This window comes from Nannospalax galili, unplaced genomic scaffold, assembly GCF_000622305.1.
Source record: "Nannospalax galili isolate Female #2095 unplaced genomic scaffold, S.galili_v1.0 scaffold571, whole genome shotgun sequence".
NCBI lineage: Eukaryota > Metazoa > Chordata > Mammalia > Rodentia > Spalacidae > Nannospalax > Nannospalax galili.
Window position 1 is genome coordinate 75,535 of NW_008330297.1, and position 16,252 is coordinate 91,786.

Genomic DNA, 16,252 nt, shown 5'->3' on the forward strand with positions numbered 1-16,252 from the left:
GGAGTTTTACTCAGCAGTAAAGAAAGATGAAATCATGAAATTTGCAGGTAAATGGATGGAACTAGAAACTGTTATACTAAGTGAAGTAACAAGACTCGGAAAAAAAAATCGACGTATGTTCTCCCTCATATGTTGATCCTAGAACCAAATCCTTATAAGTGAGTATGTATCCAGACATAACTACAGGAACCAGGATAATGAAGAGGAACCAGTGAGGTAAAGGAAAAGAAAGAACCCGAAAGAGAAGAACAGTAGGAAACAGGTGTTAAGAAGGGAGATATGGATAAAAATGGGGTTATTTTAAGGAGGGGAGGGTTATACAAGGAACCTAGGGGATAAAGGGAAAGAAGGAGCTCAAGAGAGGTGGGACCATAGGAGAAGGGTATTATTAAGGGAGAAATGGGAAAAATGGGGGTACCTTAAATGGGGAAACCATGGTGGAAGGGTTAGACAATGTGAGTGATAAATAATGCCTAGCTAGTTTAGAAAGCCAGAGGGAACCATGTTAGGCCAACAACCTACTGACAAATTATACACACAACCAGATCAAAGAATGTAACATATGTCTAGGCAACGTTTATCTGAGAGTATTTGGTCTTTGCCCAAGCTCTATCTACAGGGCACATGGCAATTAAAAGTACCAGACTGGTGGAACTAACCTTCTTGGATGTTTAACAGCGATACTATGAGGCCTATACTAATTTGCACAGAGGGACATAAAGGACAGTTTTTGCTCCTTTCCCTCCTAGGTCAACTAAGTTCCAGGGGACTATGAGCATCTCTCAAAATGTCCTGTAACTGTGATGAGTCACCTGTCCTCTTGATCAAGGAGGCTGTGGAGACCTCACCAGATGGACCTGAACCTGTGTCCAGTCTACAAAGAGGAGGGTCAACACAGAGGAAACATTTCCTTCATGCTTCCAAGCAAAGCCAGCCATGGTCGTAGGACATTTGACTTATCTTCACATAGATGGAACTGGTAAAAGAAAGGAGCCAGGGGCTCCTCCCAAGACCATGTGACCCCTGAGGAACAGATCCTCAAACAGCCTTAAGAGTAAAAATAAATTGGTTTATCTGGGCCAATTGTAGGGTCTTAAACATCCGAAAGGAAAGTATAACCAAAGATTAATGGAGTCAATATAATTTTGTAAGAGTCCATATGTATAGCTAAAGGCTACATAAGAAGAAACAATGTCAGACAGGAGATACCTTCCTTTGAGTTATTGGCCAGAGTGGCCCAAAAGACTCCCAGACAGTAACCCAGCATAGAACTGGGAAAATGAACAGCAGACCCCAATCTTCTCTAAAGGAATATTGACAACTGATTGCTGCTAGATGAGGAACAGCTGATCTTCCTAAAACAAGGATCTCTAGATAGGTTGTCTAGATTCAGCAGTCAGACAAGCACTGAGGAATGGCTGGGGGTGCCGACAACACAGTGGACAATAATAGGGATGACAGAGTGTATGGGATCCATCGTGTGGGAGGGGGGAGGCTATGGGAAGGCGCCATTTGGGAAGGGGGTACATAGATGAATAAGATTGTGTGGGTTTTTCTGTATGATATACACACAAAAAATCAACAAATTTTTTTAAAAGACCTATATTTGAGGAGGAAGCATAAAAACGTACTTCATGTTATATAGGAGATGTGATAAACATTTCCAGTGAAATCTACCTAATGACTTTATATCCATACTCAGGTACTAAAGCTCCAAGTGTAACTGACTATGACCAGTAATAATCAGATACATAGAGATTAAAGACACTTGTGCAAACATCTAAGTGTTAGTAGCGTTAAAAATGTAGGAAACAGTGTATTTTAAAATGAAATGGAGATCTTCTCTAAAGGGTAAAAACTCATTCAATTTTATGCCTTACAGGGTTTATACTGAGTTCAAAATTGTATAATTGTATTAATTCAACAGTGAACCTAAAAATTTACAGCCACTTGTGAAAGAGATGTACTCTTGCTCTGGAGTGTGTTATCAAATATGTTAAAGATGTAATGAAATGCTTCTTATAATCATGTGGTTATTAAATTTTTAAACAATTAAAAAAAAACAAAAAACAAAAGTGTGGGGTGTAGAGGTGGTCCGACAGTTACGAGCTCTTACTGCTCTTCTGGAGGACCGGGGTTCAGCTCTGGTGCTCACACAGTGGCAACAGCAGTCCTTCCCTCCAATTTCTGGAGACGGGGTTCCTTCTGTCCTCCATGGGCACCCAGCACACGTATGGTGCACATACATACATCCATGCAAAACACTCAGACACATAAAATAAAAATCTTTTTTTAAACTGTTTTAAAAGTTGGTCTGAAGCTCTAGCTCAGGTCTTCAGGCTTGCAAGGTAAGTACTTTATGAACTGAACTATCCCCAGTCCCGTCATTGACTGCCTGTGTCATTCCGGTGCCCCAGGTGGACAACATTTGATACAATTTGAAGGTAGGTGGGTGGTCATATCAATTAAAACCTCATTTACTCTTAGCCCTTCAAAGTCAATGTTGATCCAGTTGTGTAGGTGAAGAGTGTGGTTATAAAAGAAAGCACGTGGGTTAAAATCCACAGGCCTGCCGGGCGTGGTGGTGCAAGCCTTTAGTCCCAGCACTTGGGAGGCAGAGGCAGGCGGATCCTCTGTGAGTTCAAGACCAGTCTAGTCTACAGAGTGAGTTCCAGGCACCTGGAGCTACAGGGAGACCCTGTCTCAAAAAGACAAAAAACAAAACAAAAACCACAGGCCAGTAATATCACAAGGACTTAAACCCAGTGTACCTTGTCTCCAGAGGTCATGTTTTCTGTGCTCTGCCACTCTACACCCTAAACTAAGTCCCCCCCACAAGCCTCCTGTGCTTGACATAAACTAGAGTCATCTGTTTATGATGGGGTGCCCCAAATGAGGAATTTCCTCCATCAGACTGCCCTTGGCCATGTCTCTGAAGTATTTTCTTAATTGCTAATTGGTGTAGGAGGGCCCAACCCACTGTGGGTGGTACTATCCCTAGGCAGGTGGGGTTGAGCCTGGTGGTACATGCTTTTAATCTCAGCACTCAGGAGACGAAGGCAGGCAGATCTCTGTGAGTTTGAGGCCAGCCTAGCCTATATAGTGTGTGTGTGTGTATGTGTGTGTATGTGTGTGTGTGTGTGTGCTTGTGTGAGAGAGAGAGAGAGAGAGAGAGAGAGAGAGAGAGAGAGGAGAGGAGAGGAGAGGAGAGGAGAGGAGAAAAGAGAAGAGAGGAAGAGAGACGAGGAGGGGACAGGGAAAGGGAGGGGAGGGAGGGAGGAGAGGAGGGGGAGTCGGGAGGGGAGGAGAGCTCCTGCTTCAGTTTCTGCCTTGGCTTAGTGCAATGATAGACTGTGATCAGGACATGTAAGCAAAATAAACTCTTTCCTCCCTCAAGATGCTTTTGGTCAGTGTTTTATCACAGCAAGAGAAACCAAACTAGAACACCCCTGTCACAGCCACCAGAGTCTCTCTGAACTCTGTCCTTGAGGGAGAAGTTCAGTTTCTCTCTAGGCTGTCCCTCTTCCCCAGGTCCATGCTTACTCAAGAGTGAGGTCCTTTCTAGTTGACCTTCAGCTACAGTCCTCATCCTCCTCCCAGGCCTTGCACTGAATGAGCCCAAATTCTTGCCGTTCCAGATCACAATAGCCTGTCATTTAAGGCATAATGTGTAAGACCTTGGCATGATCACAATAGCCTGTCATCTAAGGCATAATGTGTAAGACCTTGGCATGACATTGTTTTTCCCCAAATAAGCTATGTTTCCACATAGGCCCAGGGTTCTAGTCACACACTCAAATTTTCATTGTTCCCACACACAAGGCCTTCAGAACTCCATGACTTTCTGCCTGCTGTTATTTCTGCATAAAATGAACTTCCTCTTCTCTACTTGGCACCAGTCTTTACTCATTAAGCAAGGCTCAGTGTTAATGTCACCCATTTCTAACATTTTTCCTGTTTCCCCCAGGCAACCCTAGAGTCTCCTTATAAACTTAATCTGCCAACCACAGAGAATATACCAAGCACAGTGTAAACTCAAAAATCGTACAGACATATTATGGGCTTCACATTCTGGCTCTGATCACCAAAGTGGGTTGTGCAATACTCATGTGTTAAGTAACATTAAGAAAATATTAAAACTTTTACTTTAAACCCTGTCACTACACAGGATGTAGTTAATGGCACATACCTATAACTCCAACGAGTCAGGAGGCTACAGTCAGAGGACTGAAAGTTCAAGGCCAGTCTGGGACGTTTAGCAAGATTCTATCTCATGAAAAAAATAACAACACAGGCTATTGCCAGAGCTCTTGATTATCTCCCAGAACTAGAAGATAAGACCCTACTGCTGAAGACGGGACATACTTCAGACACAGGATTTGGAGCAATGGAGCAGGGACTGACCTGGAAGTCTTCTCCCTGAAGTTTAGCTCTCATAGTTCTGGAAGACACTATGCAAGCTGCTAAGGGAGAAAAATGAATCAATGGTGAACTCACGAGTGGCACTGTAAACACAGCCAAATACACATGGCTGGAGAGGTCATAGATCCTAGGGAAAATCCCATCTCTGTCATATCTCTAGGCAAATGAAATTTCTTAATGTATGCTAAATATGATCCTTATATTTACAGACAAGTATATATGCACCCATCAAAGAAGCTTCCTTTTGCAACAGATGGCAGCTACTACAGAATCCCACAACAGGTCACATACAGAGAATGTACATCTGAGATATGCCCAGTCCTTGGTGACATATCTACAATGAAATCTCTACACTTAAGACTCATAGCAGAACAAGGGGTAGAGAGAAAACTAACACATCCCTCAACTCTCACCAGTGAAGTTTCCTTATACAACAGAGTGTGATGTGCACAAAAGGCCACAACCAGCCAACTTTTAAAGAATAAGAGACTGCAGAGTGTGTGTCCCTGGATAGAACTCCGATATTAATCCTCTCCCACCCACGGCTCAGGGACCACTGTGGAAGAGGCGGTAGAAAGAGTGTAAGAGTCAGAGTTGGTCTATGAACATAGGGAAGCAGAGGCTTTCAGACCCCTGGAAGCTTACACATACGAACTTGTGGCAATGGCGGCATTGAGCACAGGACCCAGGCCAACTCAAACAAACAAGGGACCAAGTAGAACAAGAGAAATGAGTGGTGGGTCAGCCCTAGCCTGGGAACTATTGGAGACTGATTACTACTGGGTGAGGGAGAGTGGGCCTTACCAACAATCTCTAGATAGGCTGACTAGATCCCAGTGGGTGAATTTGCACCAAAAGACATCTGGGTACAAATACTTGACTAGATAGGACTTAACATGTATGGTGGAATACATGAGATTCAGTAGGAAGGTTGGGGGACATGACTGGGGGGTTCTAAATTTGATTAAGAACTGTTATATGAAATGTAGAAAAGCTCAATAAAACTTTCAAAAATAAATAGGTCTAGGGGATGCAGCTCAGGGTTAGAGTATTTGGGTAACATGTAAGAGGTCCTGGGTTCAATGTCAAGATCTGTAAAAAATAAATTAATTAATTTATATTTATATTTTCTAAGTCTTTTCATTCTTTACATTTATAAAATTAGCATGTTGGCAGTACTATAAGTATGTAATTTTCTCAAAAACAGAGACACACACAGAGGGAATGGATAACCAACTTTTTGCTAATAAAAGTACACAGCAGCATATTTGGCAGCTTCTGGCCCTGCAGTCTTTAGTAGCAAATCATCCAGGTACAGCAGATGAAGTGATTAACTCTGACTTGTCAGCACCTATAATAGTTTTCCACATTGGGAGATCTCCAGTGACTATCAACTCCGTGAATAAGCAGATGAGGAAGAGGCTTCAAGTTCTGTTGTCAGGGGAGAAGTATCTCATAGCCTGCTCCTCTGAGCAGGAATCCTGAATTCCACATTTTACTGGGTTGTGTTTGAGTAAGTCCATCACTTCCTTCAATCGTCAGTTTCCTCATCTGCAAAATGAAGATAATGCAACAGAGAGGCTTGATAACTAATTGGCCCAGTGCCCACGCACACCAGCCACTTGGGGGCTTGATGCTGATTTTGCGACTCTGCCAAGTGGTTTATTCAGGTGAGACACTCTGAATGCTTTGTAATGTACCCTTATTTCTGCCAAACGTATATTGTGCTGTGGTTAGACAAAGATAAATTGTTATGTGAATGAAATATGGGTAATTTTAAAGCCAGAGAAATTTAAAAGGCACAATTCACGTGCTTCCTCATTACTTACTCTGTTAGTAATCACCAGAATCATTTCAAAACACTTCAGAACAGCAACCAAATGAAGTCAATTTTCACTTTTTGTTATGGTTTAAGTCTCTCACAAGCCTGGTCCTGGACTGATGGTACTATTGTTGAGGCCTGCTTAGAGGAACTAAACCCCTGGGGTTGTGCCTTTGAAGGGGATCTTGTCCCTGAACTACCTCTGCCCCTGTCCTAGTTTGTCTCTCCATTGCTGTGACAAAACACTCTGACCATTACCAACATGGGGAGGAAAGGGTTTACTTGTCCTACATTGAGGCTCCCTCAACCCAGGTGTGTCAAGTTGACACTAAAGCTATCCAGCACAGCCCCTGACATCTCTCTCTCCCAGGTTCACTAAATTTTCCCTTTTCCCTCCCTGGGGGACCTGCATGCACTCTGAGGCCTCTGGGGTCTCCCAGTCCTGCCTCAGATTTACAAACTGACATAAGACATCCTATTTGGATTTTAGCATGGTTTATATAACCTCCGGGAAAGGGTCACTTACAAAGCATAAGCTCCTGTAGTCCATCTTCTACATTTTGACTACACTTTGAGATCTGTGCCACCATGGCCACTCTTCAGGGCCATGCCCTGCCCAAAGTTTGCCAGCTGTCCCCGCACCATCTCACCCCACCATTCACCACTCCCAAAATGATGCCCGCTCCTCCTCATTTTTCCCAGTGTGCCTGGCTTCTCTCTTGGTCTCTAGACCCACCCCCTCTTTTCCTCAAAGGGGGCATTTACCCCACACCCCCTTTCCTGGTTGCCATGAGGTGAGCAGCTTTGTTCTTCCAACCTTGGTGTTCTGCTTCCCCGCAATTCAGAAACGGAGCCAGCTGAGGCAGAATGGAAACATAGGGGAAATTATGAGGAAAAGGGCAGAACTACGAGCCTCTCACTCCACAGTGCAGCTGAAACCTCTCACCAGCTGAGAATCAAGAATTCCAACACAGGCGCTGGGGAGATAGCTAGGTTGGCACACGTGCCTCCCACATAAGCAGGAGGATGTGGGTTTGATTCCTGTAACCTGCATAAAGCAAAGGCTGGGCAGGGTGGCATGTGTTTCCAGTCCCAGCACTGAGAACTTAGAGAACAGATGATTCCTGAGGCTCAGTAGTCTGTCAGACTACCTGTGATTCTAGCCCAATGAGACCCTTTCACAAAAAAAAACAAGGTGAACGCTGCTTGAGGAACAACACCCAAGGTTGTCCTCTGGCCTCTACACACGTTCACACACATGCACCCACACATACACGTATGAACATATGAACATGCAGACACACATATACACACACACACACACAAAAGAATTACAACACAGTTAGCATTTACTTAAGATCTTTCTCATGTCCCAAGAAATCGTAAGCCCTCAAATTTCTAGGAGTCTCACCAGAAACCATATTTACAGTAAAAGGGCACACATTAAACTCTTGTACAACCCTAGTGGCTCCTTATGTCACCATATTAGACTGCAATCTCACCCAAGGTACCCTCAGAGCCACCCTATATCTCAATTAACAAAAAGATGAATAGACATAAAAAATTCTCAGAGCTTCCAAAGTCCTGTGTACGGTCACCACTAGGCCAGTAAAGGGTGACTCCTCAGAATGGTGATGCTCTCGGGTATACCTAATACTTTCCCTGAGTGCCTTTCTTTCTATATGTAATAAATCAACTGTGCTTTGTACTGGCTCATCCTGAAATTCTTTCCCATAGGATGACCAAGCATCTGGTTTTGCTGGAGTGGCAGTCTCTGAAAAAAGGCTACTCTGAGCCATGGAGCTCTGCCTCTCCCCTTACCACCCCTAACACAGCCCAGTGTGGTCTCAAACCTCTGAAACTATGAGCCAAGAAAAATTTTCCTCGATGCTTCTCTGGTATTTGTCATGGTCTTGAAAGTCTGTCTAGCATGCTCTCTTTGTGGGCTAGGCTTTTGTGCCTCCCTGGCTGGGGCTGGGCAAGCTCATCTGACTGAAGGCAGACTTCCTCCTGAGTGACTTACAAGTGGGAGGGGGAGACCTCCTTATCAATTCAGCAAGGAAGGATCCATGGAGGATCCCTTACCCCTGTGAGAGCAAGAGTGGATCCAAACGAAGCTTACTTTCAGTGTCAGACAGAAAAATTCCATTAACCAGTAAATGTTTAAAGTGAGAACTGTGTGTTGTTGGGGAGGCCTTGTTTAGCTACAGGTTATCCTGTGATGTTCCTGTTCTGGGTGTTGGTCAGAGTACTCCTGAAATTTAGTGCTGGAGTCTTAACCGCCGTTCTCTCAGAACATAAACAGATTTGGAAGAAAGACCTTTAAAGAGATAATTATGGTAAAATAAAGAGATATGTTTGGCCCATAACCCATCTGGCCCATGTCCTTATAGGAAAAGACACAAAGGCGAACAAGCACAGAGTATCAAGCACCCAGAGTCAGGAAGGAGATGGCCACCAGCAAGCCAGGTGCTCAGGTGCCGCCGTTATAGGCTGATTTCTTCAGGCAGATCCCCAGTAACGGCAGAGCTACACAGTTCTAGTTTTAGTTTCTTGGGAGGCCTCTGTCCTGATTCCACAGTGACTGTACCATGAGTGCGGAACCTTCTTCCAGCTCCTCCATGCCCACAGCCTGGCCAGCACTGGTTTTCTTATTGATGACCATTCTAACTGGAGCAAAATAGACTCTCAATGTAGCTTTGATTTGCATTTCCCTGGTGGCTACAGATATCAATCATTTTTTTCATGTATTTATTAGTTATTTTATCTTTTGTGGCTTTCTTGTCTGTTTTTGAGATATAGCCTAGGCTGCCTTAGACTTACTATGTAGCTGAGAATTAACTTGATCCTACCGGCTCTTCCTCCCAAGTGCTGGATTACATGCCACCTTATACTTCAATTGTAAATGGTCTATTCGGTTCATTTTTCCATTAATTGGATTATGTGTTCTTTTGGTGCCTAATTTTTTTATTTATATATTCTGCATGTTAATTCACTACCAAATGAATAGGCAGCAAAGATTTCTTTTCCCCATTCTGTGGCCCATCTCTTCAGTCTTTTAATTATTTCCTTTGCTGTACAAAAGCTCTTTAATTCCATGCAATCCTATTTGTCAAGTTTGCTCTTATTTCCCAAAGTAGCTGTACTTAGAAAGTAATTACTTATGCCTATATCCATTTTAACATAGTTTATTAATTCTTTAAAAATTTCATACTTTCATGTCCTTTTTTAAAATAACCCACCATTCTTCCATGGATCTGCAGGGGGTTTCTAGTCCCACTCTGGGTGGGTTGGGGGGTATCCTTTAGATCACCATGGTAACTAGACAGAAATTGATGAGGGCTATTCCAATGTTCGATTAGTGGGCAAGAAGTGCTGAAACTCCAGTTGGATGTTATAGTACCAATTCCAAAAGATCATCAGGTTCTAATAGAAGTCCACGCCTGTAGGTCAATCCAAGTGGACACATACTCTGATACCCACAGTGGAAAAGTTTGCTTGCTGTACAACACTGGCACGGATGTGGCTGGGTAATAGGATCTGTTGAAGACAACACACTGCTTTCCAGCACAATCTTGGCCGGCTGAGCTTAGTTCTCTCGCAGTGGAGTGCTGTCTACGCCCTGCAGAGACTGGGAACTTAAGGCAGGGGCTGTACTTAGCATCTCACTTCATCCTCTGCAGAGCTCAGTTCCACAGTGCCGGGGTGTGGGCTGGAGAAAGTGTTCTGGTTCATTGATCGAGTGAAGGAGTTGGCTTAGCTTCATGTCAGATTGCCAGAATGTATAGCTTGAAGGTTTGGGGCACATCGGGTTCCGAGGAAGGACAAGTTTGTTCTGCAAAATGGAGCTCATGAAGTGCTTAATCACAAAGAAATTCATTATATTGATAAAACTAAGAAAAATGTTGGTGACCAAGGCATGGATGTGATTACGAAAATAATGTAAATCTTAGTAATGACCTGAAATTTCTGTCATGTGGGATGGGTGGTAGTTGGTGGCTGTGGAGATCCTTTTGTAATAAACCCATGGACCAGTCAAAGGAATCTAGTGTTAACTTGAGTTTCTTTCGATGCACCAAGGAGGAATTTCAGCATTTGGCAGACATCCCTCAAGCAGAATGAAAAGCATTGCTTGAAACCTGTGCTGGAGTCTCAGTACCCACTGGAGACAAGGGCCAGGTCCATAAAAATATCATCCACCACAGTGGGACCACTGGGAAGATGACTCTCCTCTTACATGACCCGTTTTCTCAGGGGCTTCAGGGTCATTGGGAAGCTTTCATTCCTGAAGTGTTTCCTACATTGTCCTTAACTAGTATTTATTTGATTGACTGAGTTTCGCATATTAAAAGCAAGACTTTAGGGAGTATAGCAATGGAATAAAGTTCTACCTGCCAGCCCTCTGTATCAAACCAGGGAAGCCGAGTGTTCGTCTTATTTGCTGTTGGCATGCATTCACAAACTCTTTCGTGTCTTTTCTTCTCTTTGTTTCCTTTGTCTGTTTGTTTGGGAGTGTTTTGTTTTGTTTTTGAGATAGACTCTGACTACACAGCCCAGGCTGACCTTAAACCCCAGAACTCCTGAAGAGTCTCTGCCCAGCAAGCGTCCTGCCTTGTCCAGAAAACCCTGCTTCACTCTAGTCCTCCCCGACCTCTGGCTCTGCAATCTTTCCACCTCCTCTTCCATGATGGTCCTGAGCCTTGTTGGGGGAAGTTGGTGGCTGAACACTTTGCTGACACTTACTCTTTGCACTTTGATCAGTTTGGAGTTTCTGAGTTAATCATCACCCACCACACAAAGAAACTTCTCTGATGAGGTGTGAGAGCTTCATTAGTCTACTGTCCTAGTTTGCAGTTGACTGCTGTGAGAAGACACTGACCAAAGCCAACTTGTGGAGGAAAGGGCTTACTGCACCTTACTCTTCCAAGCCACAGTCTATCCTTGAGGGAAGTCGGGCAGGAACCTACAGGCAGGAACAGAAGCACGGACCACAGAAGAACGCTGCTTATTGGCTTGCTCTTCTGGCCTGTGCTCAGCCCACTTTCTTCTACAACTCAGGACCACCTATACCCAGGTGGCATCACCCACACTGGCCTGGGCCCTCCCACATCACTCAACAATCAAAAAAATGCTTCACAGACATGCCCATAGTCAAAACTGATAGAAGAAATTCTCCAACTAAGGTTCCCTCTTCCCAAATATGACAACCTCTTCCCAAGGTGACCACCAAAACCAACTATGACATCTACGAATAGAGATACAAATTTACTTTTAATATTGTTTTCATTATTTTTATTTTATGTGTATGAGTATATTGCCTGCATGTGTGTAAGTGTACCCACGTCGTTCAGTGCCCATGGAGGTCAGAAGATGGTGTTAGATTTCCTTAGAACTAGAGTTACGGATGGTTCTTAGACACCATGTAGGTGGTGAGAATTGAACCCAGGTCTTCTACAAGAGCAGTCAATGCACTTAACTGTTGAGTCATCTCTCCAGTCCCTAGAGATACAAATTTAGAGGGTGGTTTGATACGTCTATTTAGAAGAATAATAGTAGTACGTTCACACTTAGGACCTCTGAGCTCCCCAGCCATGGCCAAATTTGCATTACCAGTCATGTGTTTCCTCCTATGGAGTCAGCCTTAAATTCAAACAGAAAGCAGTTAATTATACCCATAATATTTGTGTCACTATTGTACCCCTGGGCATGTGAATTCACAGAATTCACAGCTGGGCAAGATTGTTGATGTTTTCACCTAGCAGCCTACACAGCACCTAGCCAGCAGGAGGAAGCTTTCTGATCAGTACCAATTTTTTCTCCATGTCCTGTGACCAAAGCATGTGGTATCTTCAGCAATAGGGTCTTACTGGCATGTTTTTGTGGGCAAACAAGAGCAATGACAATAGACTGTATTATTCTGAGGGGCTCCAAGATACCCCTGACCAATAACTTGAGGGGAGGGATTCTATACCTGGCCCTGGGCCTTTTATTTGGCATCCTAGGGCTTCCAGGCAGAGAATTAGCCCCTGTGTGGGGTAACTCCAATTAAACTCATAATATCTGTGAAGTTTATAACATAGTAGGTTTCCATATGGCTTTTTCAAACATTCTAAATGCCCCCTCTGACCCTACCTGTGCCTGTATCTTGAAGTGTCTTCCCTAGGTTTTCCTGTAGAAGTTTCACAGTTTCATGTCTTATGATCTTTGATCTGTTTTGAATTGATTTTTGCACTCGGTGAGAGGTAGGAATCTAGTTTCAGTCTTCTACATGTGGATCCCAGTTTTTCTAGCATCATTTGTTGAAAGAGGCTGCCTTTTCTCCAGTGTGTGGGTTTGGACGCCTTTATCAAGAGTCAGATGGCTGTAGCTGTGTGAGTTTATTTCTGGGCTTTTTACTTATTTTATTGATCTACAAGTCTGGTTTTGAAGGCGGGCATGGTAGCACACACCTTTAGTCCCTGCACTCGGGAGGCAGAGGCAGGCAGATCTTTGTGAGTTCAAGGCCAGCCTGGTCTACATAGCAAGTTCCAGATCAGCTGGAGCTACAGGGAGACCGACCCTGTTTCAAAAAGATTAAAAAAAAAGGGGGGGGGCGCTGGTTTTGTGCCGATAGTATACTGTTTTATTAGGTTCTGAAGTATAACTTGAAATCCAGTACTGTGCTATTGTGCTACCACGTTACTCTTTTTGCTCAGGACTGCTTTGTCTATTCAGGGTCTTTTGTGCTTCCAGAAAAATTTTAGGATATTTTTCTATATCTGTGTAGAATGTCATTGGAATTTTAATGGCGATTGCATTGATTCTATGGGTCTCTTTCAGTATTATGACCTATTACATAGCTCTTTCCTCCAAATAGAAACAGTCTTTTACAACTTAGAAAGTAAACAAAACTTACAAGGTTCAAGAAGCTTCTGAAAGTGATAATACTGACAAGATTTGGCCCCAAGGTTACATGAGCAGAATCAGTTGCTAGGGAGAGGAGACTCCAACCAACAGAATTGCTTTCAAGGTATGCAGAAAGTACCAGGGATACATCTTTTGTTGAGTCATAGCTTGTGCTGGGATGGGCTTTCAAGTGATTGTAACTGCCTCTGTGTCACTCAGCCTCCTATAAGTAAGTCCAGTAAGCTCACTAGTTTACTAAGCTAGACACTGGAGGAATAGTTCCTTTGGTCTGTCACTAGTGCTCTATCTGGAGTGAACAGACATTTGTTCACATCTCCCCAGGAGAAGTCATACAGCTTCATGATGATAATTCTGATCACCCATAACTGTGGCACAGCTTTCTGTCTTCTAACATCTTCTGCAATTTCTTCAGTGTTGTATAGTTGTATTAATTTTCACATTGTATTAGTCAGGGTTCATTAAAAAATCAGAACTGATAAAATGAATATACATATATACTCCATACTCCATATATATATATATATATTAGATTAGCTTACAGGATAGAATCCAAGTAGTCCAACAATGGTTGCACCACATTGGAGAGGCTGTGAATCTGATAGTTGCTCAGTCCCAAAGCTGAATGTCTCAGCAGTTCCATTCTGGTGCTGAAGGCCTGAAGGATTCCTGCAGAGCTGCTAGTCTTCAATCTATGATGGAATCTGAAAAGCTGGTCACAGTGGCAAGACAAACTTACCAGCGAGAGAGAAGGCAAGCAGCAAAAAGCAAGTGTTCTCCTCTGCTGTGGCCTTTTATATGGCTGTCATCGGATGATAACACCCACATTTAGGGTGTGTCTTCCAGCTTCAGATGATCCAATCAAGAAGATCTCTCTCATTTCAGTTAATCCCAGATCCAGTCAAGTTGGCACCCAGCATTAGCCATTGCATGCATGGATTTTATATCCTGCTACTCTGAGGAATGTGTTTATCTGCTCTGAGAGTTTTCTGGTGGAGTATTTAGCATCTTTTAAGTACAGGACAATATCATTTACCAATAGGGATAATTTGACTTTTTCCCATTCTGATTGTATCCATTTTGCTTCTCCTTCTACCTTGTTGCTCTGGCTAAGGCACCTAACACTGCATGTGATAAGACTGAGAGGGGTGGGAACCCTGTCTAGTCTAGAAGGAAAAGGTCAGCAGAGAATGCCAGACCTATTCATGTACAGGAAAATAGAAAGTTGCTATTTCACTAACTTTAAGAAAAACAAGAAACAAAACCCTTTTAAATAGACCATCAAAAGATTTCACCTGAAATATTGAAGTGTGAGTGAATACTGAGGTTCTATAAAGTAGTACTATGTAAAAGAGCCTGAACTAAACACATTAGACCTCATGCATCAGAAGAAAAGATTTCAGGGGAAAGCAAGCAAACAGCAGCCACGGGTTCTAGGAAATGCCAAGGGCGGAGACGCCAACACCACAGTAAGGTTCCTTTTGCACACTGGTGAATAGATTTTTAAAAATCATATTGTATACAGAAATGTTGTAGGATGTAAACTGAGTGAGATACTGAACTAAACTCATTAGACCTCATGCATCAGAAGAAAAGATTTCAGGGGAAAGTAAGCAAACAGCAGCCACGGGTTCTAGGAAATGCCAAGGGCGGAGACGCCAACACCACAGTAAGGTTCCTTTTGCACACTGGTGAATAGATTTTTAAAAATCATATTGTATACAGAAATGTTGTAGGATGTAAACTGAGTGAGATCATCTAATGTGAAAGACCTAGTCCCTGCCGTTCCTTTGACAGGTCCACTCCAAGTTTTTGTTCCCACCAGGCATAGTTCCCACAAGCCTATAATCCTAGCATTAGGGGGGCTAAGGCAGGAGAATCCAAAGTTCAAAGCCAGCTTGAACTACAGAGTGAGTTTGAGGTCAACCTGGGCTACATAGTAAAGCCCCATACCCCAAAGAAACAAAATTAAACTGAAGCACAATAAAACTTTAGAGTTCATTTGAGTGAAAAGAAACTTAGCCACTTATGAAGTGAGAAAAACTAAGCTAAAAGGTTTAATGCTGTAGCAACAAAACATCAGTGCGTATGCATGAGGGAACTATGACGGAAATGAAGGTGTTTTTAATTGGTTGAAGCTACAAATTTGCCTTTTACACAAATCATATACCAAGTATTAGTTGCTACTTATGATTAGCTTGGGTAAATTTTCTTTCTAGCTCACATTAGCATTTACCAAAACTGATCTATATGATTGAAAAAGAACCCCTCGTGCTTGGTTTCTAAGGTATTTTAAATTTGGGTAAAAATGTTCTCTAAACTTTTTCATCAGTAAGAGCATAAACTTCTATTGTTGAGGCTGTTATGGATCAAAAACTTTTGCTGTAGGATTCCACATTCCTTGAGGAGAATTCAGGTATGTTAAGGTATCACCATGTCAAGTATCTGACGTAAACAACTGAAGGTTCAGGTTAGGCTATGACTACTTGGCCCCATGCACTTAGGCAAAACAACATGATAATGGGAGCTTGTAGCTGGGGACTATTTATTTTACATCATGACAGGTAAGAAACAGAGAGTAAGGAGGTGATGGGGACCAGCTGTAACTTTCAAAGGCGTGCATCCAGTGACCTAATGCCTGCCAACTACTAGGGTTCCAGATCATCCCAAAATAGTGCAGCGCCAAACCTGTGGGAAACAGTTCATACTCAAACAATAACGGGAAAATTCTATGAGAACAAAAGAAAAAAAGTTAAGATGTGAAAAAAATTCTCACCTTATTTCCATCCAGCAGGCAGCTGGTCAAGGTTTCCAGGCGTGATCGAAGTGTCTTTAGATGGTGCAGTGAAGGTGGCAGGGAACCTGACTGATTTGCTTGGTTTTCTATGAATGTCTGTGCCATTGGACACTGGCAGGCAGAAAGACCATCCATGCATAATCTGTTGCAGAGATTTTTATTTGCAGTGACATTCAAGTTCTTAAGTTTTATCTTACAGGACTTAGGAAAAAGGAAGTTTCATTTTGGAGGAAAACCAGAAAGAATACTTAATACAGTTTATAGGGAAATAACCTCGGGGAAAATTAGCTTCTGTTGGATAATGGGTA

General features: G+C 42.9%; 1 pseudogene; it reads left to right on the forward strand.

Annotated features, from left to right (window-relative positions):
- Positions 1 to 10,366, forward strand: part of LOC103742631 — a 44,798-nt pseudogene extending 34,432 nt beyond the window's left edge.
- The last annotated feature ends 5,886 nt before the right edge of the window (positions 10,367 to 16,252 follow it).